This window comes from Mustela putorius, unplaced genomic scaffold (assembly GCF_011764305.1).
Source record: "Mustela putorius furo isolate JIRA1106 unplaced genomic scaffold, ASM1176430v1.1 tig00003923_pilon_pilon_pilon, whole genome shotgun sequence".
Classification (NCBI taxonomy): domain Eukaryota; kingdom Metazoa; phylum Chordata; class Mammalia; order Carnivora; family Mustelidae; genus Mustela; species Mustela putorius.
This window is the reverse complement of record NW_025422068.1, coordinates 11,324,952-11,332,130: the sequence shown is the minus strand read 5'-3', so window position 1 is coordinate 11,332,130 and position 7,179 is coordinate 11,324,952.

Here is a 7,179-nt window from a genome sequence, read left to right as displayed (position 1 = left end):
ATGAAGACATACAAATGGCTTTCAGACACATGAAAAAATGTTCATCATCACTAGCCATCAGGGAGATTCAAATTAAAACCACATTGAGATATCACCTTACACCAGTTAGAATGACCAAAATTAGCAAGACAGGAAACAACATGTGTTGGAGAGGATGTGGAGAAAGGGGAACCCTCCTCCACTGTTGGTGGGAATGCAAGTTGGTGCAGCCACTTTGGAAAAGTGTGGAGATTTTTCAAGAAATTAAAAATAGAACTTCCCTATGACCCTGCAATTGCACTACTTGATATTTACCCCAAAGATAGAGATGGATTGAAAAGAAGAGTCATCTGTACCCCAATGTTTATAGCAGCAATAGCCACAGTCGCCAAACTGTGGAAAGAACCAAGATGCCCTTCAATGGATGAATGGATAAGGAAGATGTGGTCCATATACACTATGGAGTATTATGCCTCCATCAGAAAGGATGAATACCCAACTTTTGTAGCAACACGGACGGGACTGGAAGAGATTTTGCTGAGTGAAATAGTCAAGCAGAGAGAGTCAATGATCATATGGTTTCACTTATTTGTGGAGCATAACAAAGAGCATGGAGGACAAGGGGAGATGGAGAGGTGAAGTGAGTTGGGGAATCGGAAGGGGAGGTGAACCATGAGAGACTATGGACTCTGAAAAATAACCTGAGGGTTTTGAAGAGGCGGGGGTGGGGGGAGTGGGGGTTTGGGGGAGCCAGGTCGAGGGCACGTATTGCATGGAGCACTGGGTGTGGTGCAATTATAAAGAATACTGTTACACTGAAACGAAATTTTTAAAAAATCTGTATTTTGGTTTGTGTCTTTTTTCTCCTTTATGTATGAATGTTTGTTTCCTCAATTCTACACAAGAGTGACATCATATGGTATTATCTTCCTCTGACTGACTGTTTTCACTTAGGATAATCTTCTCTAGTTCCATCCATGTGGCTGCAAATGGGAAGATTTCATTTTTTTGCCTGAGTAATATTCCTCTGTGTGTGTGTACGCATCTCATTTCATTTATCACTTTATCAACAGACACTTTGGTTGCTTCTGTATTGTGATCTTTTAAATATTGCTGGAAGAAACAAAGGGGTGCATGTATCCTTTTGTGCTCTTGTTTTCATGTGCTTTAGGTAAATACCCAGTAGTGTTGTTGCTGGATCCAGGGCAACTCTGTTTAACGCCTTGAGGACCCTCCATACTGCTTTCCAGAGTGGCTGCAGCAGGTTGTTGTTCCCCCAACTGTGCACGAAGGTCCCCTTTTGCCACACCCTCCCAGCAACTGCTGTTCCTTGTGTTGTTGATGGGAGCCATTCTGACAGTATGTGGTAATATATCATTTTACTTCTGGTTTGTATTTTCCTGAGCTTGGGTGATGGTGAAGCAGCTTTTCATGGGACCGTTGGCCATCTCTATTTCTTCTTTGGAAAAATGTCCGTGTCTTCAGACTATTTTTTAACCAGATTACTTGTTTTTGTGGTGTTGAGTTTTATCCATTCTATATATTTTGGATACTATCTCTTTATTGCATAGGATATTTGTAAATACCTTCTCCCTTTCAGTAGGTTGTCTTATTATTATTACTTCTTTCTAGTTCTCCTGTGTGGAAACTTTTTATATTTTTTTATATAGTCTCAGTAGGTTATTTTTGCTTTTATTTCCTTTGCCTCAGGAGACAGTCTAGAAAAAATGCTGCTTGGTCCATGTCAAGAAGTTACTGTCTGAGTCCTCTTGTAGGGTTTTTATGGTTCCTGATCTTTCACTGAGATCTTGAAACTGTTTTGCGTTTGTTTGTCTCTATGGTGTAAGGAAGCAGTGTAACTGCATTCTTTTGTTCATGGCTGTCCAGTTTTTCCAAAACCATTTGTGGTAAAGACTTTCTTTTTCCTTTTTTATATTCTTGCCTGCTTTGTGGAAGATAAATTGTGCACACAACTGTGGGTTTATATCTGAGCTTCTGTCCTGTTCCCTTGGTTTCTGTGTTTATTTTTGTGCCAGGACCATCCTGTTAGGATGACTACAGCTTTGTAGTAGAACTTGAAATCTGGAATTGTGACTCCTCCAGCTTTGTTTTCCTTTCTCAGTATTGTGTTGACTGTTCAGTATCTTTGCTGGTTCCATACAGATTTTTAGGAGTGTTTGCTTGAGTTCTTTTTGTTTAACTTAAATTCAATGAGCCAACTTAGACTACATCATTAGTTTCAGATGTAGTGTTCAATAATAGATCAGGTGTGTGCAACACCCAGTACTCATTGCATCCCATGCCCTCCTTAATGTCCATCACCCAGTTAATGCATCCCCTAGCCACCTCCCCTCCAGCAACCCTCAGTTTGTTTCTGTAACAAACCCAACAGTTTGTTTCTGTACTGAAGAATCTCTCATGGTTTTTCTCCCTTTCTGATGACTTCCCATTCAGCTTTCCCTCCCTCCCCCTCTGATCGTCTGTGGTGTTTTTCTATTTCACATAGGAGTGAACTCATGTACAACTGTCTTTCTCTGATAGACTTATTTTGCTCAGCATAACACCTTCCAATTCCATCCAGGTGGATGTGATGCTAAGTCTTCATCCTCTCTGATGGCTGAATAATATTCTGTTGTAGATATGAACCACATCTTTATCCATTCATCTGTTCATGAACATCTGAGCTCTTCCCATACTTTGGCTAGAAAGGATAATGTTGCAATGAACATTGGGGAGCAGGTGCCACTAGTTTTTATTCAATCTGTGTCTTTGGGGTAAATACCTAGTAGTGCAATTGTTGGGTCATACGGTAGCTCTATTTTTAAGTTTTTGAAGAAACTTGATAACATTTGGCAGAGTGGCTGTATGAGCTTGCTTTTCCACCAGCAGTGTAAGAGGATTCCCCTTTCACCACGTCCTCACCATTTGTTTTTCCCTGCCTTGATAATTTTAGCCATGCCAGCTGTTGTAAGGTGGTATCTCATTGTCGTTTTGATTTGTATTTCCCTGATGCTAAGTGATGTGGAGCACTTTTTCATGGGTCTTTTGATCTCTTGTATGTCCTTTTGGTAAAAAGTCGTGTTCATGTTTATACCTACGTCTTAATCTAGGATAGGGGTGGTCCAAGGAGCATGGAAAGTGTGATCTGCTTAGGTGTGGAGACCTTCACAGACGTCTGAATTGAGGGCTAGAGTTAAGGAGAGTATCAGGCTCAGGCTTTGCATTCAGTATGGTTTGGAACTATAAATAAGCAGGTATTGGTTCAAGATTTCATTCAGATTTCATCTCAAAATCCTTTCTGCAGTTCCAAAAGTCATGATTTCTGACTTTGTTGTAAAATGAGCCCTCTGCTTTGCTTAGGTGTCCCCATTCCTAGGGGATCTGGAGCCAGGCCTCTGGGCATTGTCCTTTAAAAAGCCAATCTAGGGTGAGGGTTGGGGCCTAGGATCATGGCAGGTTCAATCTGCCAGCTGTGCACATCAGGGCATGGTCAGGGTGAGTGTCAGGCTCCAGGTTTGAGTCCAGCCAGCACTGAATGTGGGGGTTGCTTTCGGTGGGCATGCAGATTTATCCTGCTCTGAACCATTTCTGGAGTTCCAAATGGCATGGTTTCCTTCTGGGTGGCAGGTGGAATCTTCTGGACTTGCTCAGGTGTCCTTAGTCCCTGGGGCTTTGGCATCAGGTCTCTGGGAACAGACCCCTCTGAGCCCAACCTAGGGTCAGGGTTGGGGTCAAGTTTTACAGTCAGGGTTTAGGGTCACAGGTTAGGGTCAAGGGTTAAGGTTAGGGGTTTGGGGTAGGGTTAGGGTCAGGGGTTGAGGTAGGAGTAGGTTTAGGGTTGTGCTAGGGTTAATTTTTTTGCCATTCCTGTGGGACAGAAAGCACGCTACTGTATTATATCCTCCTTGCACACTGTGGCTAACAAAGGGGAAGCACACGCTCACCCACATAAGTTCACACTTACACCTTTGTTTCTGAGCATCACTATCATGTACAGTGAATTCCTGTTGGGCTGCAGACATGTAGATGTGCCATTTAAGGTTTAAATAGAGGAGGATGGAGATGGAGTTCTGGCTAAAAGGATGGAAGTCCTTGCCTCTGGGGGTGAAGAAATTACATTTTACCCAGAAGGCGCTATGCTCTGTTCAAAGAAGTGACATGATCCTAGGACCTTTGAGACCAGGGATTGACACAGACTTTTCCATAAGGTCTCTGTAAAAATTTTCTGTCAGGTTTGCTGTCCATGTGGTGTCTCTGAGAATGACTCCACTCTTGCACTGTGGCTTGAGAGCAGCCACAGACCATCCATAACTCATGTTCCAGCCACACTTTATTGACAGAATACAGGGAGAGGTCCCATTTGGCCCATGGGTGATAGTTTCCCACACTCCAGATCTGCAACATGATGGATGATGGGGGAGAGGGCTCTTCTTTTCCAGTGGCTCTTCTTTTCCTATGTCCACTGGGACATATCCTGCCTGACCCTGGACCCTCCACTTGAAAGGAAAAAAAGATGATAGTGAGATTGGCCAAAAATGAAGGCCTCAGGAATTCTCCTGCCTTTCTCTGTAGGCCTCAAGTTTGCCACAAGACGTTTGTCTGTGGTTGAATTCCATGTGGGTATTGTTTGGCTGAGACAGTCCCCATTGCCTGGTGGGTATATCTTGCAGGTTATATACCACCTAGATGGTCATCTTGTTCAGGCCAAGACCATGAGCACATTTCAGGTTCTCCTGAGTTAGCAGAGGTTGTAGCATGTGTGGGCTTCAGGACAAGTCTGATTCAGCCCTCAGCAATGTAATGGAGCATCTGGCTTCCTGAGCTCTCTGTAGCACTGGCACAGGCCTGGCTGAGGCCACTTCTGCAGTCATGATGGAAACCCCCCCCTGACCTAGGCAGTTCACCCCATCCTTGGCCCTGCAGGCTAAGACCCAAGGTTCCTCCCACCTCATTGGCTGGGACCAGGTCACATGCCCATGAATGAACCAATCCCTGGAGCCAGAGAGTGGAGCCATGGAGGTTGGCACATGTTGTTAGGACCTCTGTTGTAATGACTTTTCTAATGGCTGTGGTGGCAAGATCATATGGGATGCATCTGTTAATAAAAGGAATATTAATTTCTGATAGTAAGTGGGTCCAAGGTGCTGGCTTAGCACCTAGCACCTCAGTCCCAGCACCTCAGTACTGATGTACTTCTCTGCAGAGACAATGGCTGAGAAGCAAAGTGGATGGAAACTGGCCCAGAGTGCACAAGAGAAGTGTGTGTGTTTAGGGATTGGGGATAATAGCTCTGGGCAAGCTGTAGCTCCAACTTACCTAGGTTCAAGAAGGTTCAGGGAATCCGTGGTGTTTCACCATCCATCATTTTGCAGATGGAGAATAGAGTTTGCATAGAGTCTGGCAAGACTTGTTCCAAGTCTTCTCTAGTTGGTACGGAAGTCGGGAAGACAGTACCCTCCCTCTGCTGGGATAGGCATGAGAGGCTGAGTGCTCTCAAGAAAGTGTCTGGCTTTCTGTGAGCCTGCACACAGGCCTCATGAGGACAGTTCACGGTTTTGTTCTGAGGAGGGAATGGTGCCACGTGTGATCCCGGGAAGAGAACAGACCTGGAGTCCACTGTAGAGCTACTTCATGGGAGTGGGGGTGATCTGCAGCATCCGCCCCATGGGATGTCTGTCCTTTATTGAGTTCTGGGTATGGTTTCTGTGACTGTGTCCTAATGGCTGGGATTTCCAAGAAGCAGGATTTTTTGGCTTTACATTAAGAGTTGGTCCACCCGGACTGGGCAAGTCCCATTCTGCTGCTGAGAATTGTGTCTCCAGTGGTTGGAGTGTGTATTACAGGCCTAGAGGTCAATGGTGGGGTGGTTACAGTGGTCAGTAGACTACTGTTATTGATGATTTTTGTAAGTGAAATCTATAGGATGATATGTTAGATCTTATGGTTAGGGATCCACATTAGGTGCCCATAAATGGTGCTTTTTCTGAATTTCATATTTGGTATCTTTTTACTACTTCTAATAGCCCTCCTTGTACCTGGTATTCCAAGAAGTAATGCATTACAACGTTGCCTGCATTGCATTGATGGGAATTTGAGCATGAAAAGGTTGTCAGTGCTTCCACAAATTGTACACTGGAACAGCCAAAAAATAAAATTTTATTTTTGACACTAAGTAGGAAATATCCTGCTGTGATTCTTAATTTAAACCAGGGGAGGGGTCCTCCTTTGGTACTGGTAATGAGTACCATAGGCCTTCCTAGGGAACATTATCAGATCCTATTGGAAACTTGGTCTTTGTTTATGTGGAAGAATCAGGAGTCAACCAGTTATTTGTGTCCTGTCTCATTTTCCATGATAGTTCCACAATATCTGGTTTCATACCTCTACCATTGTGAAATCCCAACTTTGGCACCAACTTGCCCTTCTCTGTAAAGGGCAGAGAGCCAAGTTTGAGCCAAGACAAGAGCCGCTTCTGGGTGATTGGGACTCTAGGATCAGACTGCTGTTGGTAGGGAGTTACTGGGATCCTAAATTCCAAACCAGCTCCTGACACCCAGATGAAATACATTTCTTTTTTTTTTTTTAAGATTCTATTTATTTGACAGACAGAGATCACAAGTAGGCAGAGAAGCAGGTAGAGAGAAAGATGGGGAAGCAGGCTCCCCGGCAAGCAGAGAGCCTGATGAAGGGCTTGATCCTAGGACCCTGAGATCATGACCTGAGCCCAAGGCAGAGGCTTAACACGCGGAGCCATCCAGGCGCCCCCAGATGAAATACATTTCTGACTTAGAAACTTCAGATAGAATTTTTTTGTCCATGATGACAACTGAAGAAAATGTGTCATCCCTAAACCTAACCTTAACCCCTAACAACGCTGAAACCTAAGCTGACCTTAAAGCCCAAACTAGAACCCTGAATCCCAAACCTGAAATGGAACCCAAAGCCTGTACCTGAGCCCTGGATCCAAGCCCTGAACCACGAACCCAAACCCTAAACCAGACCTCCAAGTCATGAACCCTGAACCCAAATCTCAGCATGAAGCCAAACCCCAAACTTGACCTTGAACTTTATCTCATAAGCCCTGAGTCTTAAAGCCTAAATCATAAACTTAAAGCCCTAAACTATAACTCTGTTCCCTTGTCCTTCACTCTAAATCCTCACCCTAACACTAAACCCAAAGCCTGATCTAGAACTCTGACT